General features: G+C 45.9%; 1 protein-coding gene across 1 annotated transcript in view; it reads left to right on the top strand.

Annotated features, from left to right (window-relative positions):
- The window catches only part of LOC143278477 (uncharacterized), an 87,835-nt gene extending 74,823 nt beyond the window's left edge, over nucleotides 1-13,012 (top strand). The window contains exon 3 of the mRNA XM_076583279.1: nucleotides 12,888-13,012. The gene's annotated coding sequence lies outside the window, so the exon portion shown is untranslated. The remainder of the gene's footprint in view (nucleotides 1-12,887) is intronic.
- Nucleotides 13,013-14,875: the final 1,863 nt, after the last annotated feature.

Genomic DNA, 14,875 nt, shown 5'->3' with positions numbered 1-14,875 from the left:
TGTTTTGTTTTCCACACTCTCTTGTACAGCCTGCCGAATGCGCTATTTGCCTTTGCAAGTCTGTTGTCGATCTCCTTGTCGATCTTGGCGTCAGACGAGATGGTGCAGCCTAGGTAGCTGAACTGGTGGACCGACTTCAGCTCTGTCTCACCGATGCTGATGTGAGGAGCGTGGAATTCTTCCCGTGGGGCAGGCTGGTGGAGAACTTCCGTCTTTTTCAGACTGACTTCTAGGCCGAAGAGCTGCGCAGCCTCTGCGAAGCAGGACGTTATACGCTGCAGGGCCGCTTCTGTATGGGCGACGAGGGCAGCATCGTCGGCAAACAGAAGCTCTCTGATGAGTTGCTCCAGTGTCTTGGTGTGGGCCTGTAGCCGCCTCAGGTTGAATAGGCTGCCATCAGTGCGGTATCTGATGAAGATACCGTCGTCGTCGCCAAGATCTTCAGTGGCCTGTTGGAGCATCATGCTGAAGAAGATCGTGAAGAGGGTCGGCGCGAGGACACAACCTTGTTTCACTCCATTTCCAATTGGGAAGGGCTCCGAAAGGTCGTTGCTGTGTCTGACCTGTCCACGCTGTTCCTCATGTAGTTGGATGACCATGCTGAGGAATTTTGGGGGGGCATCCTAGACGTTTCATGATCTCCCACAGACCTTTTCTGCTCACGGTGTCGAAAGCTTTCGTGAGATCGACGAATGTCGCATACAGGTCCTTTGTTCTGTTCCCGACATTTTTCTTGTAGCTGTCTGAGAACGAAGACCATGTCAGTGGTGCCTCTGTTGGCTCTAAAGCCACACTGACTCTCTGGGAGATGTTCTTCGGCGATAGTAGGCACCAGCCGATTTAGGAGGACTCTGGCGAGGATCTTGCCTGCGATGGAGAGCAGAGTTATCCCCCTGTAGTTGGAGCAGTCCGACTTTTCTCCCTTGTTTTTATACAGGGTGATGATGACTGCGTCACGGAGGTCCTGTGGTAGTCTGCCTTGCTCCCAGCAGCAGACAAAGAGGTTGTGGAGTTTGGAGTGTAGTGCTGGGCCTCCATTCTTCCATGCCTCCGGCGGAATTCCGTCAACCCCTGCTGCCTTGCCACATTTCAGCTGTTCAATGGCCTTGACAGTCTCTTCTAGGGTTGGTAGCTCGTCCAGTTGTAATTTCACTGGCTGTTGTGGGATGCGGAGAATTGCCGAGTCTTGAACCGTGCGGTTGGCGCTGAAGAGGGCCTGGAAATGTTCCGACCACCTGTTCAGGATCGACGTCTTGTCTGTGAAGAGCGCCTGGCCGTCTGCGCTGCGCAAAGGACTCTGGGACCTGGTATGAGGGACCGTACACCGCCTTCAAGGCTTCGTATAAGCCCCGGTAGTCACCAGTGTCTGCACAAAGCTGAGCCTCTCTGCCAGGTTGGTCCACCACCCATTTGAATCTCACGAAGCTTGCGCTGGAGGTTGCTGCATATGAGCCGGAAGGCTGCTTTCTTCACCGGACAAGACGGTTGTGCAAGGTGAGCCTGGTGGGCTGATCTCTTCTTCGCCAGCAATTCTTGGATCTCCTGTTTGTTTTCGTCAACCAGTCCTTGTTCTTTTTCGACGAGAACCCTAGGACTTCTTCAGAGGACTGCAGGATGCTGATTTCAGCTGTGCCCATAGTGCTTCTGGAGAGGGGTCTGTGGGGCAACTGGGGTCTTCAAGTTTGTCCTGAAGCTTCGCCTGGAATTCAGCTTTCACTTCAGCTGACTGAAAGTTGCCGACCTGGAATTTCTTCCTAGGAGCTCCTCCTTTCTTTGGTTTGGGCTTGAAGTGGAGCCTCAGCTTGCTGCGGACGAGGCGGTGGTCAGTATGACACTCCGCGCTGGGCATCACTCGGGTGTGTAGGACGTCTCGTACGTCTCTCTGGCGGCATCAGGATGTAATCAATGAGGTGCCAATGTTTTGGACCGAGGATGCATCCACGTTGTCTCAGGCTGTCCTTGCTGCTGGAAAATGTGTTTGGTGATGGTAAACTGCTGCTTCTGCACAGAACTCGAGAAGAAGGCGCCCATTGTCGTTGCAATTACCAACGCCATTGCTTGCCAAGGACGTCCTTTCCAGGCTTCTGAATCTTGGCCAACTCTGGCATTGAAGTCGCCAAGGATAATGACCTTGTCGTCAGCAGGGGTGTTCTGAACGAGGTTGCGCAGATCAGTGTAAAACTTGACCTTTTCTGTGGGGTCTGCTGGAGGGTTTGAGCGTACACGCTGAACAGAGTGGCATGCTGTTTGTTCCCGTAGTGGGAGGCGCATGGACATAATTCGGTCTGAGTGTCCTGTTGGCAGTTTTCAAGCTTGGAGGCAATGGTGCTCCTGACCATAAAGCCTACGCCATAAAGGCGTCTCTCGGTCTCTGGCTTGCCTGACCAGTAAGAGGGTGTACCCAGCGCCGTGTTCTGGAGGCTGCCTTCCCCTGCAAGCGGACTTCGCTGACGGCAGCAATGTCAATGTTCAGTCTCTGAAGTTCGTGTGCGACTAGAGCGAACGCCTTTCGGGTGGTTGCTGTCTGCAGAGTCACGATGGTTCGGATGTTCCAGCATGCTACCTTTAGTCCTTTTGCACCTAATTGTGAGGCAGGTGCCGGCCTTTTCTTCTCTATTGTTGTTTCGATCCGCGTTTGGAGATGCCCGTTGAACCGCGGCTAGCCAACTGGGGGGTATGGAGATGAGCATTTGTTTGGACCTACCTTTTCTAGGCCCCTCTCCGTGTGGAGCAAGCAGTGCTGTCCCTAGAAAAGGCTGCTTGTCGTTCAGGGTGCTGCCGAGTGATGCTGTCACCTCCGGGTCAACAATCAGGCGACCAATATCCTGAACCGCCTGCAATGCAGGATTGGAACTGGCGGCTTCCAGTGACATCTTCCACCTGCCGTTTTCGCCCCTTTCCCATCGCTACAGGGCTTGGATAAGTTGGTGGCGCGACGTGGACGTGTCCTTCAAGCCTGCGCAATGGAATTTTAGGTGGAGTGCAGTGTGCGCAGTACTGGCCCCACCCTTTACACCCGTGGTTCATCTGCCATAGCCTAGCAAGCTGGGACGGTGACAGTGAGGTCCTCAGGTCGTAGGTTTTATATCAGACTGTCCTTGTCCTAGCCTCTGGCTCAAAAACCTTCCTCGGAGGCACGGGGGCGCGGCTACTGAAAGTCGGGACATGGCCATGGACCCAGGGTCAATGCATGTCGAGACTGTCCTGCATTCCTTAGCACTTCATGGGTTTTACTTCAGACTTTTCCTTGTCTTAGATGGACTGCCTTCCCAGGCTGTCGAGCTCCATCTGCCCACATGTGACAGGTAGCACAGGGTTACATGGTACCTGTGGCAGGTAGAGACCTGACCTGACTACCTGTATCTACCTAACGATGCGTGGATTACATGTATCCCAGATGTGGTTCATCATAGAGCATCGGCACTCAACCTTACCTTTATATCACCATTCCTAACTTTGTCAGTACAGTGGGATACCGGCGATGATCCACTAGGTAGTGATCACGTGCCAATTACATTATCTTTTTAGGAAAGTACCATATCTACTCATAGCGGAGAAGGTGAAATCCCCAAATCTAATTAAAAGCAAGCAAATTGGGAAACTTTTCAAAACTGTCTTACAAACGTTTCTGAAAGTTGTATAGTTTGTGAAGATTTAAATGTTGTTGCTTTTATGATAACCTTCCAAAATCAATTATTATAAAGAAAGTGCTTCACAAAAATCAAGGCGAATAGAGTCATAGCGCAAGAAAAAGACTACTGGTGACAGTTCTGTTTAAATGAAGTATCTGATCATAAAGATATGAAAATAGTGTGGGCAAAAATGAAAGAAATGAAATCCGGCATTGTACTACACTATTAAAACGAAGGATAAAGTTTCTGTCCCCTCAAGAAAAGGCTGAGGAATTTGTTTGTACATATTTCAATTCAAAACAGGAAGTGTGGACAGTTTGTCAAACGAACAAAGACATTAGGACAGGGAGAAGAAATCACTGAAAATATATAGATATCTCACCGCACAAAATAATAATACAATCAACTCAGCAATAACTTTGTAGGAGGTAATGAGTGCTATCCATTCGCTGAGCAACAAAAATGTGTCACAGCATATTGTTATATAAGCTGAAACAATTTGGTCTGTGTGGTCGTGTTTATGACAATGTTGAATCCTTTTTAAGTGAAAGACACGTAGTGCTGACAGTGGGAGTAACTGTATCAACCTCTAGGCCTATAGATATGATAATTCTGCAGAATTCCACTATTTCTCCGTTGTTGTTCAATATTATGCTTTATGATTTACACACATGCTTTTCATCATCTACCAAGTTGGCACAATGTGCTGATAACATCTCTTTATGGATCCAGACATCCTTAAGGAAAAGGGCATGCCTACATTACGTCAAATATGTATAGAAACTTTTTCATGGTGATCTAGATAGATTGAATAAATATACGCACTCGAACGGTTTTGAGTTTTCTCTAGAAAAAAACGCAATTGATTCTATTTAATAAGAAAGCAGTTAAAAGCTTGAATTTCTTTAAAAAAATGTGAGTGAGTCTCCTTGGGGACAGGACTCCACGACTCTGTTACATTTAGCGACTTCTCTCGTAAGGTCAAGATTAACCTACGGTCAAGAAATCTTCTTTTCCGCTCTGGCAACTTTTCTAAAGAAGCTCCACCATACCATTGACAGTAAAGCTGTGAAACTGGCCTTAGGAGGTACATACCAAGACCTCTGAAGCCTGTAAGCTTGCGGGGTTTTTTTACCTCTCGATGAAAACAGAAAATTGAGTTCTACTTAATACATAGTGAGATGTACAGCTGTGGAAGACTTTGAGGAATTGAATTAGGTCTGATATTGATTTATCTATTTATTCTAGCTGTTGTTTATTCGTATTTCACTGCCAGTAGTATACCTACTTTATGAGTCAAAGATTGCCACCAACATTATCCACAGACCTTGCAGTGTTTGGGTGCCACTCTTTATGTGTGGCTGTTTGTCTCTGACTGTCGGTCTGTCTATCTGTCTGACTGTCCCCTTCCTTTCCTTTGAGGCAAAGATACTTTGTTTGATAAGCTTGACGTGTCATTATTGATATTATCTTTTCTTGTCTTCATGTTCCCAGAGTGAATGAAAATGTTTGAAAAAAAGCATCAGACTGCACACAAGGTTTTAAAACGGTACAATTATAATTATCAAGAAAAAAGAACAAAACAATGAAACCAACACTGTGTGCGATGTGACTGGAAGTGGACTAAAAAACCAAAAAAAACACACATTAGTATTACTTTTTATTATTGTTTGATAAGGGGTGGCGAACGAATGGGGAATATGATTGACTACACACACACACACACACACACACACACACACACACACACACACACACTGTCTTGTCTTTGGAAGTCCGTCTCCGGAAGCTTTTGGGTTTTTCCCGTTAATACGCTACGCCATTATTTTTAATAACCATCACTCCACACCACCCTTGCAGCCCTTTTTCTTCTCTGCCCACCCTCTCTCCTTCCATTCCTTTTCTCTCCGGAGAAAATGCGCCCGCGCGTGCACGCACACACACACGCGCACACACGCACGCATCCAGGTACCACCAGAAGGGACATTCTAGGCAGTTCACACAGTTATGGGCACGTGCACAATCTCATCACGACTGATGCAAGCAGGGAGGCCGAAGAACGAGCGAAGGTTAATGAAACTGCCGAAGCAAGACCAATTGCCTTAATTAATCTAATTTGACGGACTTCTCTGACCTCCTTGAATGTCTGCAGACTTTATCAGCACACAAAAGGAGAGCCGTGTTTTCCTCGGTCCCCTTTCCTTCGCGAGAAACGAGAGGGTGACAGTGATGGAGAGGGAAATAGAAGCGCTTTATAACAGAAAGAATCGGAGCGAGTTAATATGAGTTTGAGAATAAGAAGACGACGAGAGAGAGAGAGAATTCTGAATATTACTCATACTCCTTGTCGACTTCATGTCATTTGTCACATGTCCTGTTAATTATTGTTCATCACTGAGTTACGAGAAAGTATTATTAGTCCCCTAATTTTCCCTTTCTCTCAAGGAAAAATGCACATTTTTTGGTTTAAAAAAGGCCCGTCATTCAAAACATGTCGCTCCTTTCCGACAATGTAATTTTGATCATTTTTGAAGAATTTTTTTTTTTTATTATTAACGTTTGTTTCATATAGTTTTGTTGTTGTTTTTTTTCTTCTCAAGGCCTGACTAAGCGCGTTGGGTTACGCTGCTGGTCAGGCATCTGCCTGGCAGATGTGGTGTAGCGTATATGGATTTGTCCGAACGCAGTGACGCCTCCTTGAGCTACTGAAACTGAAACTCATATAGTTTACTTAATCATAGGAAGAAAGAAATAAAGTCACACACACACACACACACACACACACACACACACACACACACAAACACACTGTTGGAATCATTTGATCACTGTGCAGTCTTGTAGAATTACTGTGGCCATGTCTGTAACAGACACAAAAAACACATATCTGAATTCTAATCGTTATCGTTTATTCATTTGTAGTCTGTTCATCTAAGATGATGATATTAGACTGAACTCCAAAAGCAAACTATTTACTGTGTACAAAGTGTTGCACTATTTGAAAGTTTGAAGGAGCTATTACCACCTTGTGTGCCACAAAAGTGTTCTGTATTTTCAGATGGAGCGAAAATGCTAGTGATAGCTATGACTTCTTTATAAACTGCCATTTAAAAAAAAAAAATCGATGGCTGATTAGCGTTGATTATCAAAGGTACTGGCTATTCGTCGAAACGTTTTACTGACTTGATTATTAATCTATTAATCTTTTTATAAATGATGTTCAGGATAATGACGATACTGCTGTGGAGATCCATTAGGTTTTAGAAAACATGACACAGCCACCTTTCTTGATGAGCAAATGCTCAACAGTTTTAGTTGGGGGGGGGGGGGGGGGGAGAGGGGGGGGGGGGGGGGGAGACGTTTTGGGACTGGTGTTTTCGTGAAGTCGGGGGATGGGGTGGAGTGGGGTGGGGTGGGTTAGCCCTCGCTTTCTCGCAGAGGGATGGCGAGAACTCGTTGCATATTTCAGCTAATCACCGCGCTTTCATTCAAGCTCTTAACAATACGTGGCAAGGTTTGACCAGCACCTTTGGGGGTGGGAGGGGGTGTCACGTGGGTGTGGTGACGTCCGCTATCTTTCTAACACAGGAGCGTGAGTCACAGAGCATTCTTTTTTTGACTCACTTGTGTAAACAAAGTGAGTCTATGTTTTAACCCGGTGTTCGGTTCTCTCTCTCTCTCTCTCTCTCTCTCTCTCTCTCTCTGTGTGTGTGTGTGTGTGTGTGTGTGTGTGTGTGTGTGTGTGTGTCCGTGGTAAACTTTAACATTGACATTTTCTCTGCAAATACTTTGTCAGTTGACACCAAATTAGGCATAAAAATAGGAAGAATTCAGTTCTTTCCAGTCATCTTGTTTAAAACAATATTGCACCTCTGGGATGGGCACAAAAAAATAAAGAATGAAGCCTAATTATATGCAAACTGCATTTACTGTTATATTTATATTTTTTGTATTCTCTAAACTTGGCACTTTGATCTGATATTCTGACCCAACAACAAGAGCAGTCATTATTATCATTTTCTGTTCAAACAGGAACTTCTTTTGCTCAGCATGGAAGTTTTATTTATTTTGCAAACGTTTTGGTGCAGATAGTAAAAAAGGGAAATTACTCTGTAATTAATGCTAGGGGACTTAATTTACTTTAAACTGATCTTTCTCATCTTAAACATTACATTTTGAAATTATACTCAATACATAAAAAGCTTGGATTTTTTAAAAAGTGTATCACAAGTGAGTCTTGAAGGCCTTGCCTCTCTTGTTTGTTTTGTTTTGTTGTAGTTGTTTTTTTGTTTTTAACCGTATTTCCGTGTGCGTGCGTGCGTGCTTGCGTGTGTTGCTGTTTCTGCCCTCAAAAATAGGAGAAAATGAGGTTGGACATGAATAAAATATGAAGCATAGCACGAACAAGAAAGAGGATGTTAAAATGAAACCGTTCACTTTCAGGTTATGCGGGATCATGTATGTACCCATACCCACATTGTAATGAACGGAATACTCCTCCCTGTCCCAATCCCTTCCTGCCCGGACCCCATGGAGGTATCGAAGGCTCCCACATTTCAGGAAATTCTTTGAGCCAGAAATTTCGTCTTTTCTATCGCTCTCATTGTTTCTTCTTCTTCTTCTTCCTTTCTTGGATTTCTTACGGTCATCACTAACTTTTCTCCGGCATTTTTTTTCTGCAGGCTTCATAACTGGGCACTTTTTAGTTTCTGTTTTTAGGAGCCCAGAAAAATTGCTTAGGCCACTGAAAATAATGAAAAATGGTGTGCGTTAAAAACAAAATCAAAACAACGACAACAACAAAACCCCGGTGTGAAATGTGACCAGATACATCTCGGGTCTGGCTACTAATACATATCGTTGCCATTGGGGTTTTTTTCAGTGCGCCAAATGCACGCTGCAAACTGGACCTCGATTTGACGTCTCCTCTGAACAAGACGCTCAGTTCAAATTTCCAGTCAAATTTGAGAGAAAAGGCGAGGGTGGGATTCGAACCCATACCCTCACGGACTCTGTATTGGCAGACGAACGTCTTAACTATTCTGCACCTTCCTCACTAAGCTAAACTGAATCGAAACTGAATTGCTACTTGCGTCGATTTTTAAAAGCATGGGTGCCCTCGTACCCACAGCACACAGAGACGATAATATCACACAGGAAATTGGGCCAAAGACAAAATTCGTTAAACTGACATCAATAACCGTGCAAAAATGTTTTTATATCTGATCCTTTGACGGGAACAGCCCTCCTCATGTTGTCTTCCTTCTCCTCTCACCTCTAAATGCTCACTTCCAAGACTTCCCCAAAGATGCTTGCAAAACTATATACTCTATTTCAGTTTCAATGATACAGGAAAGTGTACGGACGTCAAACACATGCGCCACACCACACGCACACACACACACACACACACACACACACACACACACACACAAAGGAAGAAGAAGAAGAAGAAGAAAAAAAAGCTCGGCTGGGCCAGAGCCTGAGGGGTCGTTTTTTCTTCTCATTATTCTTGTGAAGACTATACCCCTCGATCTATTCTCATGACGTCTTGGTGTACCTATGGGGCAGACATATTGCATGAAATAGCATGGAAAGTCTTTTTTCGTGTGTGTGTGTGTGTGTGTGTGTGTGTGTGTGTGTGTGTGTGTGTGTGTGTGTGTGTGTGTGTGTGTGGTGTGTGTGTCAGAGAGAGAGAGAGAGAATGTGTGTGTGTGTGTGTGTGTGTGTGTGTGTGTGTGTGTGTGTGTGTTTGTGTGTGTGTGTGTGTGAGAGAGAGAGAGAGAGAGAGAGAGAGAGAGAGAGAGAGAGAGAGAGAAATTCGGGTTGGTTTAAATTGATGTATTTTGGCCATTGGCACTTATGCATATACATAATTTTCGCTCTCTCGCCCTCCTACCCTGTCCCCCGACCCCTATCCCATACCCCTATCCCATCCTCCCTCCCCAGGTATACTCCATACACCTTTATACACATGTTAAAGCACGCGCACAATGCTCGTTACTAACATACTTAATACAGCAATGTCCAGTTGAAATATCAGCAAACGATGTTAACAAATTCCAGCTAGGCAAAATGTGGACTTTTTTCCGAAAGCTTCCAGGACCTGCACACAGAACAATGATCATGCGTCAATGAACAATGATCATGCACCTTCCAATCACGTTGAGCCAATAACTTGTAAACGCATGTTTCCATACCATAATCAGATCTCTCCCTCCCTAACCCCCACTCCTTCTCTCCCTCTCCTTCTCTACCATCTTCCACCCTCTCCGGCACTGTCTATCCCCATCTCACTCACGCTTTCAATTCGCTTTCAGTTATCATACATGGTTTCTCAGACGCGCCTCCCCACAAATAACGTAACATTCTCATGCCTAATCCAAGTCAGTGTAACAATGCCCACAGGGGAAAAACCAATACAAAGCCTAATGAAATAAAAATCACGGCCGGTTATAGTCAGACAATTTCACAGAACAAAGTTTCAACTGAGATATTCATATATTCAATCTCTTCCACTGTCTTATTTCTAGGTCTGTATTCACGCTTACTTCTCTTTCTTGTACTTTTGTTGCAGTTTTCTTTCTTTCCTTTCTCCTCTTTTCTATCATCATCATCATCATCATCTTTGTCACACTCTATAAGAGAGCAGACTAGAAACCCCCACCCAGCCCAGCACTAACACCCAGACAACACAAACACAGACTACAACAATTCAGGGTTCACATACATTTAATTAATCACACACCGAGCTTGCCAACAAACAATAACCACAACCCCGGCTGCAGCAACACTTAAATGACAGAATGCATAAATAATAACAAACTTACAACAACAACAAAAACAAAACAAAAAACAAAACAAAAAAAAGCACACACACAAACAAAAACCAGAGCTTTAAGACATGGAAACACAAGCACAACGTTGATGATGAAGTAGTGACGATGAAGTAGTGACGACGAAGACGAACAGTGAGTGACGACGACGAAGAACAGTGACGACAAAGACGAACAGTGAGTGACGACGAAGACGAAGAACAGTGACGACGAAGACGAAGAACAGTGACGACGACGAAGAGCAGTGACGACGAAGACGAAGAACAGTGACGACGAAGACGAAGAGCAGTGACGACGAAGACGAAGACCCAGACAGCCGAGCACCAGGCCAGAGAACGCTGGCGACGGAAGGCAGCGGCAGGCGGCAGCAGCCAACGGAGGCCTGGACTATGGAAGTCAAAGGCAGGCTGTGGGGTTCCCGGGGAGACAGTGGAGGGTCAGTGGAAGGGTAGGGAAATCGGTGGATGGACACGGAAAGTGGGAATGCTGCAAACACTTCCAGAAGAGGTACCACAACCCCAAGGCTGGAAGAACACAGAACACAGAGAAACGAAGCGCACACAACCACTCGGAGGAAACTGATCCCCACTGACGAGCGTCATGACGGGCAAACAGCCCTGAAGCACCCAAAGACTGGCACGGCTGCCTCTTCTGACAGTAGCGGGCGAAAAGCCCAGAATCTTGTCACTTGCTATCAAGGAAGAGGCTGATCTCAGTTCAGTGACAGCCTGAACTGAGACGGAGACAGACTGAGAATTACGTGCAATCAGCACAACCCACACTGCTCTCTAGTGTGCTCTCTAGCTAGATGGGGTGGGTGAACAAGGAGGGGGTTAAGCACTTACAACCGATTTGTCATGAGATGTGACAACAGCCCCCCTCACAAGTTCAAACGAAGATTGAAACTTAATCATAAACATGTCACACAGAATGACAAACACAATAACAAACATTCCCACTGCCATATCATCCACAGTGTCTCCTCAAACATAGAGATAAATGCCAAGACACTGCCACCCTGAAACTAAATGTAAGGAAAAGGCAAAACAATTAAATGAAAAAACAACAACATGAAAACTATGAAGTCTGGAATAACAGGATGAATTGCAAATTATAGAATTTCTGGCTTCACTGTCTAATAAAACTTGTTAAAAGATCACGATACACACAACCAGTATACAGCTGACTCATTTGGGCATCAACACATTGTTACAAAGATCAAACAGGCTTCCTCGTTCTGACTGTTCTCCCAGAACGCTCAACGTATTGCTTAAGCATGTTGGTATGGTACAGTTTTTCCTTCTCACCAATCCGGATGCAGTAGTCTGCAATTCCCACCTTACGCAGAACAGTGTATGGATGAACCTTGCCATTCAAGTTCCAGTTTGTTTTGTTTGGTGGGCGAAGGAGAAGAACTGTCTTCGCTTTGCCTTGGCGTCAAAATAACGCTTGTACCGCTTTGAGGCCTTTCCAAGGTTTTGCTGAGCAATGGTACAGGACTCTGCAATTCTGTTTCGCAGTTCCACCACGTATTCAGCAGCAGTCTTCTTCTTCTTCTTCTGCGTTCACTCGTATGCACACGAGTGGGCTTTTACGTGTATGACCGTTTTTACCCCGCCATGTAGGCAGCCATACTCCGTTTTCGGGGGTGTGCATGCTGGGTATGTTCTTGTTTCCATAACCCACCGAACGCTGACATGGATTACAGGATCTTTAACGTGCGTATTTGATCTTCTGCTTGCATATACACACGAAGGGGGTTCAGGCACTAGCAGGTCTGCACATATGTTGACCTGGGAGATCGTAAAAATCTCCACCCTTTACCCACCAGGCGCCGTCACCGTGATTCGAACCCGGCACCCTCAGATTGACAGTCCAAAGCTTTAACCACTTGGCTATTGCGCCCGTCCAGCAGCAGTCTGAATTTCTGGCCTCTCAGGGTGGAGCCAGTGTTCTCTGAGGATCTGCATGGGACCCCGTTTTGTTCTCCCATAGAGCAGCTCGAAAGGTGAGTAGCCAGTGCTCTCCTGGGGAACTTCTCTGTACGCAAATAACAGAGCGGGAATCCAGCGGTCCCAGGCTCGAGCTTTCTCGTGCGATAAATGAAATAAAATGAAATTATGGTGCTTAGAGCCTCGCCAACCACTAAGGCCATCTCAAGGCTATCGCCGCGTTAATAACTACTACAAGGATAAAAAAACAACCAATTAAAACGAGTCACCACTTCAAACTTTCCACTCCAAAGTTAAAAAAACAAACAAACTTCCATAGTTTAAAACCTTCAAATCTGGTTAAAAATGTTCACTTCTTTTAAGAAGTCCATCAGCGCCCACGGAGGGACATCACGAAACAAAGTCTTCAAAGAAACCACCGTGTAATGTCTGCGTCTGACGTCATGCAGATCCCAACAGTCAAGGAGCACGTGTTTCACGGTGAGAGGCTCATCACAGGGAATACATCGAGGGGCCTCTTCCCCCTTCAACAAGTAAGAATGAGTAAAAAAAAAGTGTGTCCCGCACGCAGTCTGCACAGCACAGACTCCTCCTTTCTGTTCTTCACCCCCGAAGGGAGGGTCTCTTTTAGGTCCAGACGGATCTGGAAGAGCTTGTTGTCCGTCTGGGTGTTCCACTCCTCTTGCCAAAGATCCGTAACGTAAGTGTTCACCTTTCGCTTCATGTCTGTGTATGGTACAAAGGATCTGGATAATTCTTTCTTTACAGCGTTCCTGGCCAGCAGGTCCGCCCTTTCGTTACCACGAATGCCAACATGTCCGGGAACCCAGGCCAACACAACCTCGTATCCTTTCTTCGTTGCGAGAGTAAAATCTTCATAAAATTCCAGCAGTTTGGGATGAGTGATATTCCTGCAGGCGATCGCCTCCAGGGCTGACAAGGAGTCGGAAAAGATCATGAATCTCTTTTGTTTCGAAGAGAGAACCATTTTTACCGCCAGAACCAGTGCGGTCAGTTCCGCAGTGTACAGCGAGCTGTCAGACAGGATGTGCTCCATTGAGGGCCGGTCAGGAAAGGCGGGACAGAACGCAGATGCAGCGACTCCGTCCTCTGACTTGGAACCGTCAGTGAAGATGCTTTGAAAAGTGGGGAATTTGTGGCAGAGTTCCGAAAAGTAGGTTCTGTAGGCCAGAGAACTGGTGGTGTCTTTACGGTACGAGGCCAGATCGAATCGGACCTCAGGTGTTGTAAAGGTCCACGGAGGGCTGTCAGGGAACTTAGAGAAATCTGAGATGCCACTGACATCCAGATCGGCATTTTCTAAGTGCGGCTGAATGCGGAGTCCGAGAGGAGGTATGCAGTTTGGGTTGTCTGTAAATTTCTTATCGAAAGGGTTGTTGAATACAGCATCGTAAGCAGGGTTTGTAGGTTCAGAAAACAATTTCAAATAATAATTCAGGGTCAGCTTCAGTCTGCGGTTGGAGAGAGGTGGTTCCCCCGCCTCTGCGTACAGGCTGTGCACAGGGGTGGTGTGGAACGCACCCAAGCTGAGACGGAGCCCTTGGTGGTGTACAGGGTCCAACAGTTTCAGGTAAGACGGTCTGGCCGAGCCGTATACCACACTTCCATAATCCAGTTTGGACCGGACCAGGGCTCTGTAGAGGTGCAAGAGAGTTCTCTTATCAGCACCCCAGTTCGTGTGTGCCACAACATGGATGATGTTCAGGGCTTTTTGGCAAGATACTTTCAGCTGTTTAATATGGCTGAGGAAGTTCAGCTTCTGATCAAAGACGACCCCTAAAAATTTGGCTTCCTTGACCGCCGGGATGGTGGATTTTCCCAGACGGATTTCAGGGTCCGGATAGAACTGGCGAAAATTATGAAAATGGATGCATTCAGTTTTGGAGGACGAAAATGTGAAGCCATTCTCCTCTGCCCAACACTGGATTTTGTTGACGCAGAGCTGAAGCCGTCGTTGGATGCTGGCATACGTGCTGCCAGTTGTATATAAGGCAAAATCGTCCACGAACAGCGAGCTGTCCGATCCCTTCTGAACGGATTGAACGATGTCATTAATTTTGATGCTGAAAAGAGCCGGCAACAGGATGCTCCCTTGCGGGACACCCAGCTCCTGCTCGTGAATGTCGGACAGGGTGGTGCCGACTCTCACCTGGAATTGTCTGTCTTGTAAAAAAATTGTGGATGAACTGAGGCAGGTGTCCTCGGAAGCCAAGCTTGTGCAAGTCCGAGAGAATTCCAAATTTCCAGGTGGTATCGTAAGCTTTCTCCAAGTCAAAAAATATGGCCACCACATGTTGTTTGTTTACAAAGGCATTTCTTACAGTGGTTTCCAGACGAACCAGATGGTCAACGGTAGAGCGATGCTTGCGGAAACCGCACTGTTCTTTCGCCAGAAGGCCGTCGGTCTCTAGTTTCCACATCAGTTTACCGTTGA

The sequence above is a fragment of the Babylonia areolata genome, chromosome 2 (genome assembly GCF_041734735.1).
Source record: "Babylonia areolata isolate BAREFJ2019XMU chromosome 2, ASM4173473v1, whole genome shotgun sequence".
NCBI lineage: Eukaryota > Metazoa > Mollusca > Gastropoda > Neogastropoda > Buccinidae > Babylonia > Babylonia areolata.
This window is presented reverse-complemented; position numbering and strand designations above follow the sequence as displayed.